Source organism: Rattus norvegicus, chromosome 3 (assembly GCF_021556685.1).
Source record: "Rattus norvegicus strain SHRSP/BbbUtx chromosome 3, alternate assembly SHRSP_T2T, whole genome shotgun sequence".
NCBI lineage: Eukaryota > Metazoa > Chordata > Mammalia > Rodentia > Muridae > Rattus > Rattus norvegicus.
This window is the reverse complement of record NC_141536.1, coordinates 3013508-3036053: the sequence shown is the minus strand read 5'-3', so window position 1 is coordinate 3036053 and position 22546 is coordinate 3013508. Positions and strand designations below refer to the sequence as shown.

The following is a 22546-nucleotide window of genomic DNA, read 5'->3' as shown; positions in this document are numbered from 1 at the left end:
TCCTACTTTAGAAGTCCCCCTGGTCTCCCACAGTCTCAATAAAACCCTGTGAATTCGAAAAGTGAATTAATTTCAACATACAATGGAAAAGATATATATTACTATTTCCTAAAAGAAGGAATGGAGGCATGGTCAGAAAACGCTGGACCAAGCAAGACTGATAAGGCAGCATGTAAACATCAAGTCCCGTAGGTCAGACTTCCCACCTGTGGGTCATGACCCATTTACAGGGCCTCCCTAAGACCATCTGTAAACATATATTTACATTATGATTCATGACAGTAGCAAAAGTACAGTTATGAAGTAGCAACAAAGATAATTTTGTGGTTGGGTTCACCACAACACAAGGAATTGTATTGACGGGTCACAGCATTAGGAAGGTTGAGAACCAGGGCTGTAGCTTAATATCTGATATCGGAGGCTTAGATGGCACCATCCCTCCATCTTTCTGCCTGTAAAATATATCTCTTACAGGCTGGTTCTATCATATATAAGCAACTCTCCCTGGCAGAAATCACAGCTTTGGCACTTCCAACACCTTGGAGTCTGTACAAGTATCCCAGTCTTCACTTCATCTCTCAGGGTCTTCATGCAGGAACTCAGGATTAGGGTTGGCCCTGAGGTCCTTTGGGGGTGCATGCTTGTGATTTCCTAGAGAAAGATCTGTTTTTTCTTGCTTGAGAAAGGGTACATACATAGCAGAGAACATTTTTGGATTTGTCAAAGAAGGTCAGGACAGGGCTGCAGGGAGCCATATTGGATTTGGGCCTAGCCACTTTTTGAACTGCATGGTTCAAAGTGACTAGGTGACTCTGGGCTGTTTGGGCACAGAGACTCACCCCTAAGATGACTGCCTTAAGTCTTAAGATTGTTGGATGAAAGCCTCTCCCATGAATTTATGGCACAGGAAGATGACATTGAAGGGATGCCTCAGCTCCCTTAGCAGATACCTGTTATCTCCTGAATCAACACCCGGTGTCTCCACCACTTGACCTCATCATCTTCCACCTGACCTCTTAGCCTCTAGCTATCACTACCTATATCCACACCTCCCCCTCCTCTGTGTTTCACAAAGGACACTCCCCCTACCTGAAAGCCTTAAAAGCTGTAACGTTCACCCCAATAAATGAGACCTTGACAACAGAACTTTTGCTTGGTCTCCTTCTTCTCTTCACCCCCATTTTGGCCCACAGGTAGAAGGCCTCTTCGGGACCCTGAATTACTGGGCCCCCGCTGGTGGGGACAAAAGGCCATAATTGTTGGTGTAGAAAGGGTATCACCGAGTTACCCCTTTGTATTGGTTGCCTCTTCTACCAGCTCTTCCTGGGTCTAGTCTCTGGAATGAATGAGTAGTTTGTCTTGTGGGTTGGTGAAGATATCTGGAAATTTTAATTTTTATATAGTTTTAGCTATGAACTCCCTGTCTGAAGACTTTTCTGCTGTGAAGATTTGAATAGGAATGACCACCATAGGCTCATATGCTTGAATGCTTGTTGTATAAGGAGTGGCACTATTAGGAGGTGGGGCCATGTTGGAGGAAGTGGGTCACTGGGAAAGTGGGCTGTGAGGCCTTTATATTCAAGCTATGACCAGTGTCGACACAGTCTCCTGCTCCTGCCTTCAGATGAAGATGTAGAACTCTCAGCTCCTTCTCCAGCAGGATGCCTCCCTGAATGCTGCCGTGCTTCCCACCATGGCGATAATGGACTAAACTTCTGAGAGTGTAAGCCAGCCCAATGTCAGTTTTCCTTATCAAAGTTGACTCAGTAATGGTGTCTCTTCACAGCAATAAAACTGTAAGACACCTATTCACCTACTTTTTTTTGCCCAGTGAGATTGTTCCATCTGTTTCTGGCCCCAATTATTTACTTATTTAATTAGTTTTATTTTCCTTTTTTTTATACCAAATAATTTCTTTCTCACTTTTCATTTACCCAATCTAGATTTATTCCTTTCTGATCACTTTAGCACTTGTCTTTCTTTATTGAGTATTACTACCCAAATTTTTCTTAATTTTGAGTCTTCTTGATGGTCATAGTTGTGTATGTTTGCCCCCAATTGACAGCAAATTGCTGTGCTTGATTGCCTGGTTGTCTTCATACTGGTTTAGATGATTTCACCTTGCTTCTCTGGGTCTATGGCTAATTAATTAATTAATTAATTAATTAACATGAGTACACTGTAGCTGTCTTCAGACACATCAGGATAGGACATCAGATCCCATTACAGATGGTTGTGAGCCACCATGTTGTTGTTGGGAATTGAACTCAGGACCTCTTATCCACTGAGCTATCACTCCAGCCCAGGTCCATGCCTCTTAAGGTATGTGCAATATTAGCCCTCTTTAGTCCTTAATATAGTTCCTTGTTATATAGACATAAGGTAGAGCTACATTTTCATTACTGTATTAATTGTACTGTTGTTTTCTCTGTGATGACTGAATCTAACTATTTTATTTATTCGTTAAGTTAAAGTTAAGTACTAATCAATCAAGATATTTGTTTAACGAGAGCAGATCATACTGTTTATAATTATAAGTTTGCTGGTAAAGTGTTATGTCAGAGTGGATCCTGGTACAACTTTTAGAGTTAGCCTGTAGAAAATGCAAAAATTTTCTTCAACTTACCTTGGCAAATTTAATTTTTTAGACTTTGGTTATATATACTCTGAGAAGCTAAGAATGTTAAAAACAAAATCACTGCTTGTTATATTCACTACTTAAGAAACTCCTCAATTCTCTATAGCACCTTATGTGGGAAAAAGCGAAGGAGGAAAAGAGTGCAGTGGTACTATTTTAATTCTTATATTTGGTCTGAAGTTTCTTTTATCTTTGTTTCCTCCTGGTGTTTGATTTAGGACATTAAGGTCCTTTCAGATTCTTTCACTAGTAGGGAGGGGCTGACTCGACAAAGAACCTTGGCTTTTGTGTTTTGAGCCCTTTAGGTCTTTTGACTGTCCTGTATAGCCTTCAGCCTGTGTATTGATCTTTCACAGCCTGCAGTGTAAGCAGTTGAGATAGCTGGTCTTGCTACCTGTGTCCTGTGCCCTGTTTAGAAGTGGAGGAATGTTGGAAATCAAAGTGTGCATGGGGAGGTTGACTTAGGAGAGAGATGCCTAGATCAGCCCATTGTTTTCTGTGAGAAAACTTTGGAAAGATACCTGCTGTGTTTTCAGTTGCTAATTTTCAGTTGTGAAAGCCTCATCTCAGGCAACCTTGACTTCCTGTCCTTCTTTTTTTTCTCTCAGACTCAGGGAACCCCAACTATGTTGTGGCATTGGCGCCACCTTGTGTCCCAGCTCAGGGCTGGTGTGCTACCTCTGGTTGCCTAGGTTTGCTTGGAGCTTGGGCAGGGAGCCTCTCGGTTAGCTCTCTGTAAACCCTTTAGACTCATGCTTAATTTCCACCCTGAAGCAGCTTTAGAGTGAAGCCCTAGTTGTTAATATTGAGTGGATGGGGGTGGATTTCCGTATCGGGTTACTTCGGTTCTAAGCCAGACATGAGTTAGTCAATTTGTTACTAAAATTTCCAACCCTAACAGCCCATGTAAAAGACACACAATCCAAATATTTTAATTATAAGTTATATGCATAGATTGGGCATATCTACCACCCACATGATTCTGGTGCATAGTGGCTTCCTTCTCTCCTCTTCCTTCTCTCTTTTTCTCCTTCTACCTGCCACCCCCTCCTGAGCCTCCGGTCCCAACTTTCCTATCCACTACCCAATCATAGGCTCTAACCTTTTATTGACCTATTAAAGTGGAGAGAAGGTTCACATAGCATCACCTAAGTACATGATGCTCTGCTTGTGGGGTGGGGGCAACCCCTCTTGAGGAACCAATATGAACAATAATATACAAGCAGCATCAAGCCAAACCACTACAGTTTACTCGTAAGATCTCAGTTTTTAGTACAAAATCCAATAATGTTAGTTGTTTAAATGTGTTTCTTACTATATTTCTTACACAGCTGTTTTCCAAATGTGGGTTGGTCTGGTGTGCTGTACCAGTATAGAGTATTCATAGTTAACATTGTATTTTCTTGCCACCAATACACGAATTTTTGTTGGATATGCTAAAGAGTCATAATGGTTTTACACAGGAAAGCTAATTGTCAGAATTTTGTTTTGTTTTAGAGTCAGGGTTTTCTGTATAGCCCTGGCTGTCCTGGAACTCACTTTGTAGACCAGGCTGCCTTCAGACTTACAGAGATGTGCCTGCTCTCTGTCTCTGAATGTTAGGGTTTAAGTCCTGTGCCCAGCTTGATATTTTTCTTTGTCATTCTCTCTCTCTCTCTCTCTCTCTCTCTCTCTCTCTCTCTCTCTCTCTCTCTCTCTCTCTTGCCCCAGTCAATGGATTTTATTTGGTCACAGGGTCACAGGCCAGGTATGGCCCCAGATTTATTTAAGCTTCTTCTTTGGGGCTCAGGTTGTTGGAGTGGCCGAACTTCTTGTAACTGTTGACTACACTGTGTGCAGGCCTGAGTAGCACTTGTGGCAGATCATCTTGTCACAATTGTAATTCTGGACAAGGTGACAAAGGGATGACTCGATGATGCCACTGTGCAGATGCAGCACCAGGTACAAGGTGGACCCATTCTGGATGTTGTAGTTGGTCAGGGTGTGGCCATCCTCCAACTGTTTGCCTGCGAATATCAGCTCTGGGATGCCTCCCTTGTCTTGGATCATTATTGATGGTGTCACTGGGCTCTATCTCAAGAGTAACGGTCTTGCCCATTAGGGTCTTCATGAAGATCTGCATTTTGGCATCTGCTACTTGGCCACCTTGTTGAAGAGAAAGAGTGGAGGGGGTTTTTGGGTTTGTTTGTTTGTTTTGTCTTTTCTTTTTAATACTTAGATCATTTTGTTGACTTCTTGGTGTTTGTTGAGGGCTGGTATAATTTGCATTTTAAATATATTTACCTGGATCTTCACTGCTTGCCCTGTTCTTTGTCTTAACAGACAGGTGTCCTTTGATTTGGGACTGAATAGACTTTTTGTTACTTTGCTGGCCCTATTCCAAGAGAGGAGTCAGTCTTCAGCATTAAAATTCTTTTCTCACTGGTCATCATTAGCATAGAGAATGCCTTTGATCCTATCCCCACAGCAACCAGTTCCTGCCCCTGTGGTGGAAATGTCCCAGGTTGGGGGGCAAAGAAGCCCCTAAAATAGTTTCAAAAAATCTACAACAAACTGTGAAGAACTTTGTTTTGTTTTGCCAGTCAGAATTTAGAATTCAGGCTTTGGCTGTGGCCAAGGTCAGGATTAATGTTTTCTTTTCCATGGGCCTTTAGCCCACTGACACAGTTTGGTAAAGGGCTGCTACTGAGGTCCTGAAAGTCCCAGGTAAACTGGTTATAATTCCTTTGTCAGCTGCTTAGTATCTAACACCCAGGTTCTAACGTCTCTCCATCCTTTTGTTATTAGTTCTTACTAGAAGCCTAGTGCCATTTAGAGGATGGGTCTTTTGAGCAATAAAGCCACGGAGCTGACACTATAGGGAGGTACTCCTTAAGGGAAAATCTAAGTCCAGAGAGACAGCCAGTAACAGATAGGCTGCCCCTCTGCTCACTTTTCTGTTTCACAGACACAAGGCCTTTTTGTCCCAAGAAAGCCTCCTGGTTTAGCTGTGTGACTAAATGCTATTTGCCCTCTTCAGTGGACCTCTATTCTCAAGATTCCCTTGTTTTCTCACCATCCCATTTGAGATGCTTGTTAGTAACTGTTACAGGTCTTCTTTACCACCAAGGAAAGACGGAATCCTACTAGAGGCCAGAAAAAAATGTTCCAGATATGGATGGAAGGCCCTTACTTCTGCCTGCTCTCTTCAGATGCCTGAAGGTAGGGAGTGCTCCAGGTCTGCCGCCAGACTCCAAGGGTGGGTCTCTGAGGGGCTGGAAAATGCCCCACCAATCTGGCTAAGATAAGGAAAGGATATGAAGAGAAAGTTACAGAAATTTGAAGGGTTAAGCTAAGTTGCTGAGATATAATATAAGTTACAAAAAAATAAGGTTAAACAGAGAGACTGAGAAAAAAAAAGAAGCTAGAGAGCTAAAGGGAGATAAAAGACAAGAGAGGAACATATACTGGCCACCGTAGTTAGGGAACCTAGGAAGACAGTACCTGACAACAGAGGAGAATTCCTGGCTAAAGAGCAGTGTGCCTAATACACAAAAAAAGGACATTGGGTCAGGGACTGCCCCAAGAAAAACAAGAGGGGCCTCTCCAGTGGCCCCGAAGGCAAGCCTCTTGTCCTATAGTGCTGGCTATGTACAAAGATAGAAGAGAAGCCTGCCCAGTTGTTTTGTGCATATGGGGGCCTAACACTCTCTGCTCCTGCACCCAAATGGACTAGTGTCTAGTAAAAGACCTTGGGTATAGGGGGCTACTGACAACAAACAATACTTATGGACTACCCCAATCCCTTGCTCATGAGACATTTGCTCTCCAAAATGGTTTACATGGGCTAAAATGTCTGGGTGAGGCCATGTGTATACATATCTACAGACTGTGTATGTGGAGCTTAAGACCTGTCTCGGTACACCAGTACCTGATGGTGAGAGAACGGCTTAGTGCCGTTCTGCTTAGAACACATCACTCCTGCCAGCCGGGCACTAACAATTATCACCCAATCCAGGATTTAAACTGTGGTAGAGTGGCTGATGTTTTGCCTTTAAATAAATAAATAAAGGTCCCAGAGGATGGGACCACTGGTCTAGATTCTCCCCCGGTTGGGGACAATCTGGTCACCTTGTTGCCCAATCCGGACCTGGAGCCACTGCAACATGAGTGTCAAGCACTGACAGAAGCCCACGGGTGGAGGAAAGACCTCTGCGACTGGCTAATTGAACCCTGCTAAAAGCTGAGGCTACCTTGTCTACAGACGGGAACAGTTCTCTTCATAAAGGTCAGAGATAAGTGGGTACTAACGTGGTGGACAACACAATGTCATTTGGAATGGGTAAACCTCAACCCCCCAGCACATCAGCACCACAGATGTCTTTGCCATCTCTTAGATGCCCTGATGAAGCCAACAACTGTGAGTATTATTCATTGCCCAGGACATCAGGAAAGAAGAGATTCAGTGACATGGGACAGTAACAAAACAGATAAAGTGGCTTGGGAAATGGCTATACAGGAGCCTATTCTGGTTACAGGCCTACAAGAGACAGCCATTGGGAACTGGGATTGGACTAAGGGATGGCCTCACTTAGAATGTACAACAGAAGACAAGGCCCAAGTTGTTTAAAAGATAAAAGGACAATGACACACTTGGGGAGAAAGATATACCCCCCAGAGAACAAACAAAAGACTCACTTTGCCAAATAAAGAAATGGACTCATTAGGAGATAAAAAGTTTGTCCAAATAGTTAAAATATGTATAATAGACTTTAAGATTTTAGCCAAGAGAGACAAGACAGTAAAAAAAGTATAAGCTATGTCAGTAAGTGAATGCTTAAGAAACAAACAGGACAAAGAGACCTAGAGAGTTTAATTAAAAGTCAAAGTAAACTTCACTGAGATGAAACCAAGAAAATATGATCACAAGTATCTCCTAGTGCTTGTAGATACCTTTCCAGGAATAGATAGAAGCTTTCCTCACCAAGCAAGAGACGGCCTCCATAGTCATCAAGAAGATACTGAAAGACATCTTCCCCCGGTCTGGAATGCCCAAGGTAATCTGGTCAGACAACGGTCCTACTTTTGTTGCCAAGGTAAGCCAGGGTGTGGCCAAGTATTTAGAGGTCGATTAGAAATTACATTATATTTACAAACCTCAAAGTTCAGGACAGGTAGAGTAAATAAATAAAACTCTAAAAGAGACCCTAAACAAATTGACCATGGAGACTGGCACAGACTGGGTGACACTCCTTCCCTCTTGCTCTCTTCAGAGCAAGAAATACCCCTTCCAGATTCAGCCTTACCCCCTTTGAGATCTTATACGGGGCCTCAGCTCCTCTGACTGTATTAGATGATGTTACTGAATCAACATGTCATAGTAATAATGATTTATATGCCAGGCTAAAAGACCTATAGGTGATATGAAAAAAAGTCTGGTCACAGCTGACAGCAGCCTATACCCCAGGGAACCCTGAGATATCTGATCAGTTCCAGGTTGGGGACTACAGCTACATATGACGACACTGAGCCCAGACACTTGAGCCTCAGTGAAAAGGAGTGTACCTGGTGCTGCTGACCACCCTGACAGGCGTCAATTCTCAGCCCTCACCAGCCGCATACTAGTTGTTTGGGCTGAGAGCTGAGACCTAGAGGGAAACTCAGATCTTCAAAAAGCTCCCTAGACTTACACATCAGATAAGTTGATACATCAGAGACGTGACTGGGAGGTTGCTATAATGCTCACTTAAAGAGTGTGCTTTAGAAACAAAGATTTCATGTTTGCCCTAGGTTCCATCGAGAAAAGTATAGAGATAGGCTTAATTTCTATTACAAATGATATAACATTACATGTGTTAGTACTCCTAACACTTCTTGAGACTGTGCCTCAGGGATCACAACCTGTATACGTTTAAAAGTTCTAAAAGACAGTCATGACCTTGGTGTATAGGTACAGATAGTGTCCAGATTAGAATCCTGATGCTAAAGACTTAGTAAGACACAAAAAGATAGAGACACTTAACAAGGTTGGTTTGAGTCTTGGTTCACTCGGTCTCCCTGGATGACTAACCTACTCTCTGCTATAGCTGGGCCATTACTAATAATTTTCTTGGTTTTAGTTTTTGGCCCCTGCGTGACAAACAGGTTAATTGCTTTTGTTAAAAATCGAGTGGGTGCTATACAGTTGATGGTTCTGAGAAAACAGTCGGCCTGGAGATCTCTGTAATAGGTCTCCCTAATAAACCTCACCTTTGCTTATTACATCCAAAATGGTCTCTCTGTGTCTGGGGTCTGCGATTTCCCAAGACTTGAGTAAGGGTCTCTCTGCGTGGGATCTTTCAACTTGTTTCCAGTCTGTGTTCTTCTTTCACTGGCCTTTTATGAGTCAGTTTTTCACAGAATTGGCTGTCACAATGCATGAAAGATTCAGCAGAGCTTCAGACAAGTAGAAATGGGTGGCAGTTTTAAGACCTGTACTATCACATTTTGGAACACCAGCGGGATTATTAGAAGTAATATTATTATAAAGTAATGTTATCCTAATAGTTGGGTTACAATAATCCTTATTAACAATCTCTGGTTATTCTAAGTCAGTAATTTTCCTTATGAGATAATATTTACTTTCATCTCCATAAATATAATAGTCATGTGGCAGAACTAGTAACAGCTAATGATGAAAGAAAAATTCCCTGTGTATATAGACTTCGTTTTTTTGTGAACTACTTTTGAAATATGTCTGATTATAACAGCAGTATTATTGGTATCAGGAATTGCCTTGAGCAGCGACACTATTTGGTAACTGTTGACATGGCAACATCCCTACATTCCCAGTATTCCTTTTGTCCAAATCCCAACTCCACGTGGGAGTAGTTATGTCATATTCCAAATGAAAGGCAGACTTCTTCTGCCCTCATGCTCTCTCTTCTCTTCATTCTTTTCTCTTCTTTCTCTCACCCCTTTCCCTTGTCTTGTTCTCCCATTAAATCTCACCAAGTGGAACTGTGTTAGTTTTGTGTGCTCTATTTGAATGGGTGTGGTGGGTATTTTGTTACAACGAGATTTTAATAACAACAAGTATGATAATTTAAGAGCTTGGAAATCAGACTGACTGGAAATAAATTCCAATTTGGGTACTCACCAGCTGTTGAACTTATATTACTAATATAAAAGTTGGGGTGATAGTAATTTTTCCCTATAGTGTTGTGAGAATTAATCTAACTCCTTGTAAACCTCTTGCGTTTTATTACTTATCAACAACATTGGGTAGTAGTAGCCATTGTAATTGTTTCATTAAATGAAATTAGTAGAGTTGTGCAGAATGGAGTTTATCAAAGCTAGATAGGTGAAACTACACATAACTAAATTGTATAATCAGATTTATCTTATAAATTATAATCTTAAAGGAAGAAGGTTAGAATGTAGAATAGGAAATAATGCTATGCTATTATTAGAAGTGATTTAACATTCTATCAGAAAACTGAAGAAATGGAAATTCATCAATTAAGGTGGTGTACAGTCCATAATATATTCTATATTATGTTAACATTACTCTTAAATGTGATTTTTTTAAATTGACTAAATATGTTTTTAATGAGAAGAATTAGTTTGGGTTTGAATGCTCTTTTTTCCGTTTAGGCAATATGGCAGTATTGAGGGCCCCCAGACATCAGAGCTCTGGAAGGCATGTTGATACTGTTTTCTTCTTTGTCTCCTGGGTGTAAGAAGTATAACAGATCTTAAAGATCTGTATTCTTGCTTGTTTAAAAAAATTGATACATGGGCTGGATTGATGGCTCAGTGGTTAAGAGCATCCGACTACTCTTCCAGAGGTCCTGAGTTCAATTCCCAGCAGCCACATGGTGGCTCACAACCATCTGTAAGGAGATCCAATTCCCTCTTCTGGTGTTTCTGAAGACAGCTACAGTGTACTTATATATAATAAATGAATAAATCTTTAAAAAAATTGATACATCAGAGAGAGAGAGAGAGAGAGAGAGAGAGAGAGAGAGAGGGAGAGAGAGAGTGTCTGTGTGTCTGTGTGTGTATCTGAATTGATAACAATATATTCTTTGGAAAGTATTTTGTTTTTTCTCAATTAAATTTATTCATTTGTTCAAATTGGCTACCCTTTATTATCACAGGCATAGGGAAATTAGAATACTACTTCTTTAGTGTACGTTGAAATATACAGAGAAGAGTATCTTAAATTGAGGACTCTGTTTTCTCACATAGATGAGAGTTACTGGATATTTTCTATATCTTTTTATTGCTCAATAAGGGGAATTTGCTGCTATACTGTGTCTTCAGACTTTCTCTTCTGTTCAAATAACTCCTCCCTTAATGTAGGTAAACATACTAACTTCTGGGTTTTGGATAATTCGGTATCATTGAGTTGAGTCAACTGGGCAGTCTGTTTTGCAAATGAAATTTCAGGTTTATATGTGTACTACTTACTAGTATTCGAAGCATTTATTTAGCATTTTTCTTTAGTTCTTTCTGGACAAGATAGTTCCATTTGCAGTTTCGTTTGAAAATCAGTTTTTCTCTTATGTGAAAATACTAGAAAATTCTAGATTCCCAACAAGGTTTTATTTTTGTTCTAGGTAGTTTTGACTCAGCTCTGAAAGGGATTTTTTTTAATGTAAAGGAACTGATTTTAGGCTAGGGACACTTACCTTCTGGTCTATTGTTCTTTTGTCTGGCTTATGTAGTGAGGCAGGAGAGCTTTGTGTGTTATATGTTTCTTTGTTCTGAGCCCCCTGCTCTCTAAACCTATTTATACCTACTTATACCAGAATTACAAAAGTCTGATTGTAGTTTTTTGTCTCATTTTCTTCTCCTACAATCTGAACCTGGTATCTGAGTTGCCTGCTTTTCATTGTAAGAAATCAAAGTCCACAGAAAACTGACTCTGCTGCTGTTAGATTGAGTCAGTTCATCAGAGCCATGTTTGGTGGAGCAAGCTTTTCATCCTAGCAGGTGAACCTCCATGAGTTCCCGGACAGCCTGGTCTACATAGAACACCTTTTCATCCTGATGCTATCACCAAGCTGTAGTGGCGTTATTACCAGAATAAACTGAAAGGAAAAGAAGGTGCATATAAGTTCTTTAAAGCAATAGTCCTCCCATGGATGGTCTCTGAATGTTGGTGTTGGTGTTGGTGCATTAGAAGTAAAAGTTGAATTGGAAAAATTAGCTCTTTGAAGGCTTTAAGAATGCTAGTGACTATAGAGAGAGTATCTTGTGTATTTGTATGGATATATCACCTTTCAGTTAAAAAAAATTATTGTCTATAGGAAAGGGTAGAATAGAAGGTGGGACATCCAGGAGGCAGAAAGAATTCTGGGACAGAGCCAGGTCGGAGAGATTTGCCCTGGAAAATGTGACCAGACAGACTCGTGGTTCCTGAGCCCAGGTAATGAGCCACATGGCAGAATGTAGATTTGAGTAAGTGGGTTAGAATTTGTCAGAGAAGAGTCTAGCTCTATGGCCAAGGTATTTGTTAATATATTTTGAGTCTCCGTCTTATTTCTGGGAGCATGGGGCTGGGAGGAAGAACCAGGTCCAAACTTCTACAGGTGACAACATGAATCCAAACAAAATCTAAATCTGAGCAATGACCAGTGTATAGTTTTGATTTCTGGAACTGGAGGATGATGTTCACCTGGAACTCAATCCCAACTTAGGTTGGGAGTGAAAGCATGATTTTTTCATATTAACTAGATGAGCTATTAGCGATGTGGCTTATGTCACCGTGCAGACACTGAAGTTTATGTTCTTCACTAATTTTTAGGACTTACAAGCAGACACCATGGTACCTAATCTCGGATTTCAGGAGATGACACCAAGAGAACAGAACTTTCAAGGGAAGGCTACAGAGCAGGGAACCCCGACTCAAGGAAGGACACAACCACTATTGTAACCAGAGTCTAAATGCCTCATTTGAATGAGCTGGTTTCTTAGAAAAAATATTTCCATAACTGTGTTGGAAAATTAGTCTCTTTACAATCACAAGATCTTCATTTGTTTTACTACCCTGCATTACAGTTCCAAAGAAATTGGCAAGTCTTTCCCATTGGTTTCCTTGTAGAATAAATTGTAAAACCACAAATATTAAAAAAAAATCATTGTTTTAGGAACACATTAACGAGAAGAAAAACATATAGCACAGTAGAAAGGATATAGATTTTGGTTTTATCCCATTTCTGTTTCCTGTTTTGTCAGATTTAAAAAAAACAATGGTTGTTTTAGAAACAACCCTGTTGAGGCAAAACAGAATCTGGCCATCTGGATTTCCTTTCTGGAATTAGTCTTTCTTGGTTGCCATCACCTGCTTACACGGTGCACCGGGAAGGGTGATTGTAGACACACATTTATATTTTATATGTGTATCAGTTTTTCAAGTTTTCTAGGGCTCTTATTAGGTGTTAAATGTTTACAGAAAATTTTGAGATTAGTGACTTGTGTCAGTAGATCTTGGGATAACTTCCTGAGCTTGTTGAGTCTTTGTTTCATTGCTTGTGGTCAGTTTCTTCAGCATACTTGTGTACCATGTTGCTTTTTCTTTCTGAATTTCCTACTTCGTATTATTAAACAGATAAAAATTTAAGATCTAGAAAGCAAGGGATGTGTAAGCTTATTTGCCAAGTAACATCAATTCATTATGGGAAACTGTAGCTGTGTGTTTATCTTCAAAGTCTACTTCCTACAAGCTTCTCCCGCTTGGAATGAACAGAATTCGCAAAAGAATGTGCGATTCAGACTGAAAACGCATGTTTTGTTTATATAGAAAAGTATGCTTTTAACCGTCTAGAACTACTTATAACGAAGCTTATTGGCCAAGTCACGGCAATTCACTTTGCGAAACACTAGCTGTGTGTTTGTCTTCAAAGTCAACTTCCTACAAGCTTTTCCCTCTTGGAACGAACAGAATTCGCCAAAGAATGTCCGATTCAGACTGGGAAACACATATTTTGTCTATATAGAAAAGTATGCTTTTTACCATCTAGAACCTCTGAATTTAAGCTTATTCGACAAGTAACATCAATTCACTTTGCGACACAGTAGCTGTGTGTTTATATTCAAAGTCAACATACTACAAACTTTTCCCGCATGGAACGAACAGAATTCGCCAAAGAATGTTTGATTCAGAAAGGGAAATGCACATCTTGTCTATATGGAAAAAGATTGATTTTTCTCGTCTAGAACCCCTTAAAACTAAGCTTATTCGAGAAGTGACGGCAATTCACTTGGCGAAACACTAGCTGTGTGTTTATCTTCAAAGTCAACTTCCTACAAGCTTTTCCTGCTTGGAACGAACAGAATTCGCCAAAGAATGTGCGATTCATACTGGGAAACGCACGTCTTGTCTATATAGAAAGGTATGCTTTTTACCGTCTAGAACTATCTAAAACTAAGCTTATTCACCGAGTAACAGTAATTCACTTTGCAAAACACCACCTATGTGTTTATGTTCAAGGTAAACTTCATACCAGCTTTTCCCGCTTGGAACGAACAGAAGTCGCCAAAGAATGTGCGATTGAGAGTGGGAAATGCACGTTTTGTCTATACAGAAAAGTATGTTTGTTACCGTCTAGAACCACTTAAAACTAAGCTTAATCGCCAAGTAACAGCCATTCACTTTCTGGAACACTAGTTGTGTGTTTATCAAAAGTCAACTTCCTACAAACTTTTCCCACTTGGAACGAACAGATTGGCCAAAGAATGTGCGATTCAGACTAGGAAACTCACGTTTTGTCTATATAGAAAAGTAGGTTTTTTACCATCTACAACCATTTAAAACTAAGTTTTTTCACCATGTAACAGCAATTCACTTTGCAAAACGCTAGCTGTGTCTTTATGTTCAAGGTAAACTTCATACAAGCTTTTCCCGCTTGGAACGAACAGAATTCGCCAAAGAATGTGCAATTCAGACAGGGACAAGCACGTCTTTTCTATATAGAAAAGTATGCTTTTTATCGTCTAGAACCAATTAAAACTAAGCTTATTTGCCAACAACAATTCACTTTTTGAAGCACTAGCTGTGTGTTTATCTTCAAAGTCAAATTCCCACAAGCTTTTCCCGCTTAGAACAAACAGAATTCGTCAAAGAATGTGACATTGAGACAGGGAAACGCATGTTTTGTCTTTATACAAGAGTATGCTTTGTACCGTGTAGTACCAACTAAAAGTAAGCTTATTTGCCAAGTAACATCAATTCATTATGGGAAACTGTAGCTGTGTGTTTATCTTAAAGTCAACTTCCTACAAGCTTCTCCCGCTTGGAATGAACAGAATTCGAAAAAGAATGTGTGATTCAGACTAAAAACGCACGTTTTGTCTATAAAGAAAAGTATGCTTTTAATCGTCTAGAACTACTTATAAAGAAGCTTATTGGCCAAGTCACGGCAATTCACTTTGCAAAACACTAGCTGTGTGTTTGTCTTCAAAGTCAACTTCCTACAAGCTTTTCCCTCTTGGAACGAACAGAATTCGCCAAAGAATGTCCGATTCAGACTGGGAAACACATATTTTGTCTATATAGAAAAGTATGCTTTTTACCATCTAGAACCTCTGAATTTAAGCTTATTCAACAAGTAACATCAATTCACTTTGCGACACAGTAGCTGTGTGTTTATCTTCAAAGTCAACATACTACAAACTTTTCCCGCTTGGAACGAACAGAATTCGCCAAAGAATGTTTGATTCAGAAAGGGAAATGCACATCTTGTCTATATAGAAAAGAATGATTTTTCTCGTCTAGAACCCCTTAAAACTAAGCTTATTCGAGAAGTGACGGCAATTCACTTGGCGAAACACTAGCTGTGTGTTTATCGTCAATGTCGACCTCCTAAAATCTTTTCCCGCTTGGAACGAATAGAATTCGCCAAAGAATGTGCGATTCAGACTGGGAAACGCACGTTATGTCTATGTAGGAACGGACGCTTTTTACTGTCTAGAACCACTTAAAACTAAGCTTATTCGCCAAGTAAGAGCAATTCAGTGTGTGAAACACTAGTTGTCTGTTTATCTTCAAAGTCATCCTCCTACAAGCTTCTCCCGCTTTGAATGAACAGAATTTGTGATTCATACTTGGATACGCCCGTCTTTTGTATATAGAGAAGTATGTTTTTTACCATTTAGAACGACTTAAAACTAAGCTTATTTGCCAAGTAACATCAATTCACTTGGCGAAACACTAGCTGAGTGTTTATCTTCAAAGTCAACTTCCCACAAGCTTTTCCTGCTTGGAACGAACAGAATTCGCCAAAGAATGTGCGATTCATACTGGGAAACGCACGTCTTGTCTATATAGAAAGGTATGCTTTTTACCGTCTAGAACTATCTAAAACTAAGCTTATTCACCGAGTAACAGTAATTCACTTTGCAAAACACCAGCTATGTGTTTATGTTCAAGGTAAACTTCATACCAGCTTTTCCCGCTTGGAACGAACAGAAGTCGCCAAAGAATGTGCGATTGAGAGTGGGAAATGCACGTTTTGTCTATACAGAAAAGTATGTTTGTTACCGTCTAGAACCACTTAAAACTAAGTTTAATCGCCAAGTAACAGCCATTCACTTTCTGGAACACTAGTTGTGTGTTTATCAAAAGTCAACTTCCTACAAACTTTTCCCACTTGGAACGAAGAGATTGGCCAAAGAATGTGCGATTCAGACTAGGAAACTCACGTTTTGTCTATATAGAAAAGTAGGTTTTTTACCATCTACAACCATTTAAAACTAAGTTTTTTCACCATGTAACAGCAATTCACTTTGCAAAACGCTAGCTGTGTCTTTATGTTCAAGGTAAACTTCATACAAGCTTTTCCCGCTTGGAACGAACAGAATTCGCCAAAGAATGTGCAATTCAGACAGGGACAAGCACGTCTTTTCTATATAGAAAAGTATGCTTTTTATCGTCTAGAACCAATTAAAACTAAGCTTATTTGCCAACAACAATTCACTTTTTGAAGCACTAGCTGTGTGTTTATCTTCAAAGTCAAATTCCCACAAGCTTTTCCCGCTTAGAACAAACAGAATTCGTCAAAGAATGTGACATTGAGACAGGGAAACGCATGTTTTGTCTTTATACAAGAGTATGCTTTGTACCGTGTAGTACCAACTAAAAGTAAGCTTATTTGCCAAGTAACATCAATTCATTATGGGAAACTGTAGCTGTGTGTTTATCTTAAAGTCAACTTCCTACAAGCTTCTCCCGCTTGGAATGAACAGAATTCGAAAAAGAATGTGTGATTCAGACTAAAAACGCACGTTTTGTCTATAAAGAAAAGTATGCTTTTAATCGTCTAGAACTACTTATAAAGAAGCTTATTGGCCAAGTCACGGCAATTCACTTTGCAAAACACTAGCTGTGTGTTTGTCTTCAAAGTCAACTTCCTACAAGCTTTTCCCTCTTGGAACGAACAGAATTCGCCAAAGAATGTCCGATTCAGACTGGGAAACACATATTTTGTCTATATAGAAAAGTATGCTTTTTACCATCTAGAACCTCTGAATTTAAGCTTATTCAACAAGTAACATCAATTCACTTTGCGACACAGTAGCTGTGTGTTTATCTTCAAAGTCAACATACTACAAACTTTTCCCGCTTGGAACGAACAGAATTCGCCAAAGAATGTTTGATTCAGAAAGGGAAATGCACATCTTGTCTATATAGAAAAGAATGATTTTTCTCGTCTAGAACCCCTTAAAACTAAGCTTATTCGAGAAGTGACGGCAATTCACTTGGCGAAACACTAGCTGTGTGTTTATCGTCAATGTCGACCTCCTAAAATCTTTTCCCGCTTGGAACGAATAGAATTCGCCAAAGAATGTGCGATTCAGACTGGGAAACGCACGTTATGTCTATGTAGGAACGGACGCTTTTTACTGTCTAGAACCACTTAAAACTAAGCTTATTCGCCAAGTAAGAGCAATTCAGTGTGTGAAACACTAGTTGTCTGTTTATCTTCAAAGTCATCCTCCTACAAGCTTCTCCCGCTTTGAATGAACAGAATTTGTGATTCATACTTGGATACGCCCGTCTTTTGTATATAGAGAAGTATGTTTTTTACCATTTAGAACGACTTAAAACTAAGCTTATTTGCCAAGTAACATCAATTCACTTGGCGAAACACTAGCTGAGTGTTTATCTTCAAAGTCAACTTCCCACAAGCTTTTCCTGCTTGGAACGAACAGAATTCGCCAAAGAATGTGCGATTCATACTGGGAAACGCACGTCTTGTCTATATAGAAAGGTATGCTTTTTACCGTCTAGAACTATCTAAAACTAAGCTTATTCACCGAGTAACAGTAATTCACTTTGCAAAACACCAGCTATGTGTTTATGTTCAAGGTAAACTTCATACCAGCTTTTCCCGCTTGGAACGAACAGAAGTCGCCAAAGAATGTGCGATTGAGAGTGGGAAATGCACGTTTTGTCTATACAGAAAAGTATGTTTGTTACCGTCTAGAACCACTTAAAACTAAGTTTAATCGCCAAGTAACAGCCATTCACTTTCTGGAACACTAGTTGTGTGTTTATCAAAAGTCAACTTCCTACAAACTTTTCCCACTTGGAACGAACAGATTGGCCAAAGAATGTGCGATTCAGACTAGGAAACTCACGTTTTGTCTATATAGAAAAGTAGGTTTTTTACCATCTACAACCATTTAAAACTAAGTTTTTTCACAATGTAAGAGCAATTCACTTTGCAAAACGCTAGCTGTGTCTTTATGTTCAAGGTAAACTTCATACAAGCTTTTCCCCGCTTGGAACGAACAGAATTCGCCAAAGAATGTGCAATTCAGACAGGGACAAGCACGTCTTTTCTATATAGAAAAGTATGCTTTTTATCGTCTAGAACCAATTAAAACTAAGCTTATTTGCCAACAACAATTCACTTTTTGAAGCACTAGCTGTGTGTTTATCTTCAAAGTCAAATTCCCACAAGCTTTTCCCGCTTAGAACAAACAGAATTCGTCAAAGAATGTGACATTGAGACAGGGAAACGCATGTTTTGTCTTTATACAAGAGTATGCTTTGTACCGTGTAGTACCACCTAAAAGTAAGCTTATTTGCCAAGTAACATCAATTCATTATGGGAAACTGTAGCTGTGTGTTTATCTTAAAGTCAACTTCCTACAAGCTTCTCCCGCTTGGAATGAACAGAATTCGAAAAAGAATGTGTGATTCAGACTAAAAACGCACGTTTTGTCTATAAAGAAAAGTATGCTTTTAATCATCTAGAACTACTTATAAAGAAGCTTATTGGCCAAGTCACGGCAATTCACTTTGCAAAACACTAGCTGTGTGTTTGTCTTCAAAGTCAACTTCCTACAAGCTTTTCCCTCTTGGAACGAACAGAATTCGCCAAAGAATATCCGATTCAGACTGGGAAACACATATTTTGTCTGTCTAGAAAAGTATGCTTTTTACCATCTAGAACCTCTGAATTTAAGCTTAATTCGACAAGTAACATCAATTCACTTTGCGAAACAGTAGCTGTGTGTTTATCTTCAAAGTCAACATACTACAAACTTTTCCCGCTTGGAACGAACAGAATTCGCCAAAGAATGTTTGATTAAGAAAGGGAAATGCACATCTTGTCTATATGGAAAAGAATGATTTTTCTCGTCTAGAACCCCCTAAAAACTAAGCTTATTCGAGAAGTGACGGCAATTCACTTGGCGAAACACTAGCTGTGTGTTTATCGTCAATGTCGACCTCCTAAAAGCTTTTCCCGCTTGGAACGAATAGAATTCGACAAAGAATGTGCGATTCAGACTGGGAAACGCACGTTATGTCTATGTAGGAACGGATGCTTTTTACTGTCTAGAACCACTTAAAACTAAGCTTATTCGCCAAGTAAGAGCAATTCAGTGTGTGAAACACTAGTTGTCTGTTTATCTTCAAAGTCATCCTCCTACAAGCTTCTCCCGCTTTGAATGAACATAATTTGCGATTCATACTTGGATACGCCCGTCTTTTGTATATAGAGAAGTATGTTTTTTACCATTTAGAACGACTTAAAACTAAGCTTATTTGCCAAGTAACATCAATTCACTTGGCGAAACACTAGCTGTGTGTTTATCTTCAAAGTCAACTTCCTACAAGCTTTTCCTGCTTGGAACGAACAGAATTCGCCAAAGAATGTGCGATTCATACTGGGAAACGCACGTCTTGTCTATATAGAAAGGTATGCTTTTTACCGTCTAGAACTATCTAAAACTAAGCTTATTCACCGAGTAACAGTCATTCACTTTGCAAAACACCAGCTATGTGTTTATGTTCAAGGTAAACTTCATACCAGCTTTTCCCGCTTGGAACGAAGAGAAGTCGCCAAAGAATGTGCGATTGAGAGTGGGAAATGCACGTTTTGTCTATACAGAAAAGTATGTTTGTTACCGTCTAGAACCACTTAAAACTAAGCTTAATCGCCAAGTAACAGCCATTCACTTTCTGGAACACTAGTTGTGTGTTTATCAAAAGTCAACTTCCTACAAACTTTTCCCACTTGGAACGAACAGATTGGCCAAAGAATGTGCGATTCAGACTAGGAAACTCACGTTTTGTCTATATAGAAAAGTAGGTTTTTTACCATCTACAACCATTTAAAACTAAGTTTTTTCACCATGTAACAGCAATTCACTTTGCAAAACGCTAGCTGTGTCTTTATGTTCAAGGTAAACTTCATACAAGCTTTTCCCGCTTGGAACGAACAGAATTCGCCAAAGAATGTGCAATTCAGACAGGGACAAGCACGTCTTTTCTATATAGAAAAGTATGCTTTTTATCGTCTAGAACCAATTAAAACTAAGCTTATTTGCCAACAACAATTCACTTTTTGAAGCACTAGCTGTGTGTTTATCTTCAAAGTCAAATTCCCACAAGCTTTTCCCGCCTAGAACAAACAGAATTCGTCAAAGAATGTGACATTGAGACAGGGAAACGCATGTTTTGTCTTTATACAAGAGTATGCTTTGTACCGTGTAGTACCACCTAAAAGTAAGCTTATTTGCCAAGTAACATCAATTCATTATGGGAAACTGTAGCTGTGTGTTTATCTTAAAGTCAACTTCCTACAAGCTTCTCCCGCTTCGAATGAACAGAATTCGAAAAAGAATGTGTGATTCAGACTAAAAACGCACGTTTTGTCTATAAAGAAAAGTATGCTTTTAATCGTCTAGAACTACTTATAAAGAAGCTTATTGGCCAAGTCACAGCAATTCACTTTGCAAAACACTAGCTGTGTGTTTGTCTTCAAAGTCAACTTCCTACAAGCTTTTCCCTCTTGGAACGAACAGAATTCGCCAGAGAATGTCCAATTCAGACTGGGAAACACATATTTTGTCTATATAGAAAAGTATGCTTTTTACCACCTAGAACCTCTGAATTTAAGCTTATTCGACAACTAACATCAATTCACTTTGCGAAACAGTAGCTGTGTGTTTATCTTCAAAGTCAACATACTACAAACTTTTCCCTCTTGGAACGAACAGAATTCGCCAAAGAATGTTTGATTCAGAAAGGGAAATGGACATCTTGTCTATATGGAAAAAGAATGATTTTTCTCGTCTAGAACCCCTTCAAACTAAGCTTATTCGAGAAGTGACGGCAATTCACTTGGCGAAACACTAGCCGTGTGTTAATCGTCAATGTCGACCTCCTAAAATCTTTTCCCGCTTGGAACGAATAGGATTCGCCAAAGAATGTGCGATTCAGACTGGGAAACGCACGTTATGTCCATGTAGAAACGGACGCTTTTTACTGTCTAGAACCACTTAAAACTAAGCTTATTCGCCAAGTAAGAGCAATTCAGTGTGTGAAACACTAGTTGTCAGTTTATCTTCAAAGTCATCCTCCTACAAGCTTCTCCCGCTTTGAATGAACAGAATTTGCGATTCATACTTGGATACGCCCGTCTTTTGTATATAGAGAAGTATGTTTTTTACCATTTAGAACGACTTAAATCTAAGCTTATTTGCCAAGTAACATCAATTCACTTGGCGAAACACTAGCTGTGTGTTTATCTTCAAAGTCAACTTCCTACAAGCTTTTCCTGCTTGGAACGAACAGAATTCGCCAAAGAATGTGCGATTCATACTGGGAAACGCACGTCTTGTCTATATAGAAAGGTATGCTTTTTACCGTCTAGAACTATCTAAAACTAAGCTTATTCACCGAGTAACAGTCATTCACTTTGCAAAACACCAGCTATGTGTTTACGTTCAAGGTAAACTTCATACCAGCTTTTCCCGCTTGGAACGAACAGAAGTCGCCAAAGAATGTGCGATTGAGAGTGGGAAATGCACGTTTTGTCTATACAGAAAAGTATGTTTGTTACCGTCTAGAACCACTTAAAACTAAGCTTAATCGCCAAGTAACAGCCATTCACTTTCTGGAACACTAGTTGTGTGTTTATCAAAAGTCAACTTCCTACAAACTTTTCCCACTTGGAGCGAACAGATTGGCCAAAGAATGTGCGATTCAGACTAGGAAACTCACGTTTTGTCTATATAGAAAAGTAGGTTTTTTACCATCTACAACCATTTAAAACTAAGTTTTTTCACCATGTAACAGCAATTCACTTTGCAAAACGCTAGCTGTGTCTTTATGTTCAAGGTAAACTTCATACAAGCTTTTCCCGCTTGGAACGAACAGAATTCGCCAAAGAATGTGCAATTCAGACAGGGACAAGCACGTCTTTTCTATATAGAAAAGTATGCTTTTTATCGTCTAGAACCAATTAAAACTGAGCTTATTTGCCAACAATTCACTTTGTGAAGCACTAGCTGTGTGTTTATCTTCAAAGTCAAATTCCCACAAGCTTTTCCCGCTTAGAACAAACAGAATTCGTCAAAGAATGTGACATTGAGACAGGGAAACGCATGTTTTGTCTTTATACAAGAGTATGCTTTGTACCGTGT

At 39.5% G+C, this 22546-nt stretch overlaps 2 pseudogenes across 1 annotated transcript in view; both read right to left on the bottom strand.

The window, feature by feature from the left end:
• The window catches only part of Nid2-ps16 (nidogen 2, pseudogene 15), a 1080338-nt pseudogene that overhangs the window by 710265 nt on the left and 347527 nt on the right, over positions 1 to 22546 (bottom strand).
• The window catches only part of LOC148006397 (polyubiquitin-B-like), a 674037-nt pseudogene continuing 655953 nt past the window's right edge, over positions 4463 to 22546 (bottom strand).